The sequence below is a fragment of the Vigna angularis genome, chromosome 2 (genome assembly GCF_016808095.1).
Source record: "Vigna angularis cultivar LongXiaoDou No.4 chromosome 2, ASM1680809v1, whole genome shotgun sequence".
In the NCBI taxonomy this organism is placed as follows: domain Eukaryota; kingdom Viridiplantae; phylum Streptophyta; class Magnoliopsida; order Fabales; family Fabaceae; genus Vigna; species Vigna angularis.
The window spans coordinates 37502534-37507824 of record NC_068971.1 but is presented as its reverse complement, the minus strand read 5'-3'; the positions used below and the strand labels follow the sequence as shown (position 1 = coordinate 37507824).

The 5291-nt window shown below is 31.3% G+C and overlaps 1 long non-coding RNA gene across 1 annotated transcript; it reads right to left on the bottom strand.

Annotated features, from left to right (window-relative positions):
* Window positions 1–3589: 3589 nt before the first annotated feature.
* LOC128195457 (uncharacterized) lies at window positions 3590–4889 on the bottom strand. The gene is made up of 2 exons (XR_008247027.1): window positions 4349–4889; window positions 3590–3872 (listed from the first exon to the last, which is right to left on the bottom strand). It is a non-coding gene; the product is annotated as an uncharacterized LOC128195457 (long non-coding RNA).
* Between the last annotated feature and the right edge of the window lie 402 nt (window positions 4890–5291).

Below are 5291 nucleotides of genomic sequence, written 5' to 3'. Positions count from 1 at the left end.
AATTTACTAGCCTATCTTAGGTAATATGAGACCTTCCAAGACATATTACTTTCATTTACTCACTTTTATCGTCTTTAAACTAAATGAAATTAAATCATAACTCCTTTTGAATTATAACTCTAATTTATTTTTAAAATTTAAATAAAATTTTCAAAAATATTCTTTTAATGTTTTTAATTAGATCCACTAAGATTTGTTGGGTCCAAGATAGTTGAGGTGCTATCATATAGTAAAGCTTGTTTATATTATTTTTCTTAAAAGTTTTTCAAAATGGAAGTAATGATATATGCGACTAAATATGAATTCATTGACATTTATATGGATGATAAATGAACATGACAATGCTTCTAGGTATCACTGAAATGTTTCTTGTAGACTAATTTACTATTACACGCTTGTTGTTTGTGTAAACTCTTATAATTATATTTGATACGACAGAGATTACATTGTAGATAGTGGTGATCAATTTGGATGAGCAGAATAAATAGTGTTTAGACATTATGATATTATGTATTCTATTTTTCTTAAGGATTCTATGTATATTTATATATATGTATATTATAATAGATTATATGACACATAGCTATAGTTTTATCGGACTAATAAGAACAATTTTGCCGGTGATAATTCTTGAAGGTGAATCAATATTTGAGTATATTGTGAGAAAAAAGAAAACAAAATTATGAGGACTTCATTGAATATTGTTCTTTGTGAGAGGCGGCAATGTTGTTAAATGAGGAATATTTGTGAGTTGGAATTTTCTTGCATATACATAGTCAATGAAAACCACTTGCTGAAGGTGATTTGAATATTTCATATAAAAAGGATTGATTTGAATTCCATCAAGCAGAGCGGCACATGTTGATGAACCAACCATACTTGGAAACCGAAAAGTCAATAAGATAAAATATTATCATAATTTATGCATATAAGGAAGCTCACCTGGTTGATTAAAAATAATTTGTGACAGTCGTTTTAAATTGGTAATCACAGTAGCTTTGAGAATGGATCTGATGGAGTAACAGAGAGGATTGGATGTTGGTTTTGGACATAACAGAGAGTAAGAGAATAAAATTGATTAGTTGTATTGGGAGAGGATGGAAACTGTTTGTGAAAATGTGTGTGTGAGGTGGAAAAGGCATCATAGGACATTTGAAGAAATAGTGGATCCGCCGACGAGTGTGTAAAGGAGAAGAATGAAGTTGGTTTAATTGAATGGAAAAGGAGCATCCTTTGTGTCTGTTTGTTTGGTAGTTTATAATTATTGAGTAAAGGGAAAGTGAGTGATGTGGGTTAGGGATGGCAGCCATGAACATGTTGGTCGGAGTCCCTCATGCTGCATGGTTCGGGGAAAAGGTTTAGTGGTTAGGGTGTGGTGGGCGCGTGCTTCTGTTTCTGTTTTTCAAACCCACCCCATCAATCATAATGTGTCTCATTCCAATGTATTTCACCCACACTACTTACAATTTAGCCTTTTCCTTCTTTTATTAAACTTATCTTTCATTTTTTTATTAAACATATTTCTAACATTTCCTATCAATCACCCATGAATAAAACTATAACACACTTATTATTAAGGTGAATTTAGATAATGATAAAGTGAATTTAGATGTTATAAATCCTCCAAAGACAAAGTAATATCCTCCCAGAAAACATATCAACTAAAAAACCAATTTCTATCGATATATTACTAGAAAAAACATCACTATTTACAACACAAATACAAATATTATCATTGTTAACTTAAACGGTACCTTGAAAAATAAACAATACCATAAAAAATTATACCATAAGAGGCTCCACCATAAATCCAACACAAACTTCAACCAAAATCCACTTCATACTTTACCACTAATTTTAAAGTTGAACATTATTCTCCCTAATAACAACAATCTACTTAACTTTTATCTCTATTTAATATACAATTTTCATTTATACTTAAATTCTTATTAATTTATTCTAATAAAAATATTTAAATAGAAAGCTTTTCACAACGCTAATGCATTTTGAAGTAAAATTTATTAATATAGGTAAATTTTAAAAATTTACGAGTCACATTTTGAAATCACTATTTTAAAATGAAAAAAAAGCTGTATTTCCAAAACACGATTTTAATCTAATGAAAACAAAATCATACTTTGAAATCATGATAAACCTCAATTTAATTGTAATTGTTAGACTTGTCTGGTGGTAGTCTTAAAAAAGAGTTTTATATGTGAAAAATTAATAGTTTGATCCAATGAATATATGATATTTATATTATATATTATATATATTAGAAATATATTGGAGCGGTCCAAGATTTTGGTTAGCCAACAAAAAAGTCTAAGGTTTTAGATGATTCTGATGTTTGAAGAATGATAAAGGTCGCTTTATATGGTTGATGGATTAAAGGACTGTTTTTTGTGAAATCATCATGGTACTATGAAAATGCATGCAATGCACCATATTATAAATTACAAAATATATATGTATTTTCTCATCTCTTTAGCCAAATTCAGTTAACTTGATATATAGGACAAGACAATGAGAACTCGGTGAAGATGCAATCATTGTTTTCCTTTTTATTCTTCCTAAACTGCACCCTTCAAGGGATCCTTTACTTTGTCATTTTTTCTATCATATTTCTGCACAAAACACTGCACACAGAGCCCACACCGTGATTTCAGATTATAATGCCATCAACTTCTTTTCCTTCCGTTCGCTTCACTTTCAATTTTTAAAATATCTTTTTTAGTCATAAAGTATACTATTTTTTAAATAATTTTAAATAAAAAAATTCACGATGCAGGAACAAATTTCAACCACTGAATCAAAGAACCGTCATGGAACGTTTAAATATTATACTTGTAAAAATTTTTGGTGGCGCGCGTGATGTGTTTATATGCTTTGTTGATTATTAGTGTTTGTTAAAAATAATATAAGTAAGTTTTATTCTTTTTAATCAATTATCTTTTTATTTGTAAAACTTAAATATAAACTTTATATAAAAATTAAAATTCACTTATGTAAGCACACTAATACGTTAGATCTTACTTTATGAATCCATCTTTTATTTTGCGATCCTTTTCATATTAAAGATAAAATTTCTTTTATTATATAAATATTTACATAGAGTTGCATGACACGAGTATTTATGTATTGAAGCTAATGATAAAGACAAAATAAGAACAAATTGATATTATAAAAAATGTTAGAGAAACTAAAAGCAGATATTAATATATTTGCAAACCGAGAAAGAAGCATTTAAGCATTCCAAAAGTGGTAAAAAGAAAGTAACAAGGAATGAAAAATAACCCAGAAAAGTCAAACGTTAATGTCCATCGTTAACTTTCAGAATTAGAAGTGGGTTAATTCTCGTACAGGTCTTCTTCTTCGGCAAGAACCAAGTCAACACGAAAGAAAAAAATGATCTGAGAAATCCCGTTCAAAAATGGGTTTTTGCGATTCCTTGTGATGATACTGATATACGTGTTATCTGAATGCAGTCTTTAACAACTCTTTCTCTCTCATTAATTCATTAATTCAAAGCGTAGATGACGTTGGTGCCATGGAAAAGATTGGTATTTGCGCTTAATTATGGTTGGTATTGACTAATTAATGGCGAGAAAATTCCACAATCTCCTTCTCATATACATTGCTTTATATATTATCTCAACAAAACTACCAATTTAACAAGACTTATTAAAACGAAACAAAATAGTCAAATACATCCCCCCAAACACAACATTAATAACATCCTACATTACTTTTCTTCCTAGATAATAAAAATCTATATATATATATATATATATAAGTTTTCTTGTTCATCCGTAGTTTCACGTGACATCATTAATTTTTGCAGCGTGCTATGTAGGCAACTGGCCATGTTTCTGCATATATGTAACAATTAATACAGATCATCAAAACCATTTCCAAAAGACTCAATTTTGCAAACTTCCCGTCAGTTAATCATTACTCTGCTTCAAAAATTAACATTTTCTGGGTGCCAACAATAACAATACATCACAGAATCCAAGCAAAGGAACAATAACACGCTAGATACAAATTACATCGTCCATGATTGATAAAACTGAAGATATATATATTAATTCCACTGCTGCTTATTCTTCTGGAACTTACAAGGAAAACACAGGTTTTGATTGCAAGGGTACAAGAGACATCATGATGAAAGAACAGGCATGTTGGGTAGAGTGGAAGGTGAGAAGGCAAAGAGAAAGAGAAGGAGGAGGATGAAAACGGGAACAAAGAGAAGCAATAGGGGTGGTGGTGGCAGAGGAGGCAACACCAAGGGCAGCAACAAAATTGATAAAGTGAGAAGTCCGAGAATCAACACTGAGTAACTTACCATGCATGCACAGTTTGTTGTTTTTGAAGAAGAAGTTGCAGGCAGCAAATCCTTGCGTGTTTCTCTTCCACCTACTTGGTCACGAGGATGCACTATCATCATCTTCACCTATTGGTCATGCCTTGTTGAAGAAACCACATTGAGAGGTGAAGAAAGTGGAGATGATGCAAGAGGGTAGTGAGGTGAGTGATGAATTGGGGCTATGGAAGTTATAGATAGCATCAGAGAGAAAGAAAGAGAGAAAGAGAAAGAGAGAGAAAGAGAGAGAATGAAGGAAGTGATGGAGATGAAAGAGGGGTTTTATTGGTATAGAAAGGGACAAGGATTGAGGGTCAAGTCTTAGTCATTGTATATGCCAAAGGGGTCACTGTCCAAGATCAAGCAATGTCTCGGTTCAACCAACTAAAATGTACGTTGCATAAAAAAATTACTAATTCCTGTTCATTCAATGTGCAGAGTCATTAATTTCTTGCACACCTTTTTTCTTTCTTTGCAAACTAAGAAATCTGTGCATTTTGGACCCCATTTGGAAAGGAAAGGGCTAGAAGGATCATTTTTGCTCGCTACTATGGAATCAGTTAATACTTATCGAAACACTGATGCTTGGAACAAAGTGTTTGGGCCTTGAGGATTTTGCTAGTGACAGTGATGTCAACACCATGTATCATTTTCATGACGTGGGCAAACCAGAGGAAACATTGTGAATCCCGCAACTTTTACGTTTTTGCCAATTTCTTGTAAGAAAGGCCAAACGACCCATTTAGTGGTTACAACAATTACAACTTTCCTCTCTCGTTAGCTTTTTTCCTTACATTTTCCCCACATTTTCATCCACTTATTAAGCTGCGGAAAAATTTAACTTAGAGTTATTCTCCAACCACCTCAATATTATTACTATATATATATATATATATATATATATATATATATATATATATATATA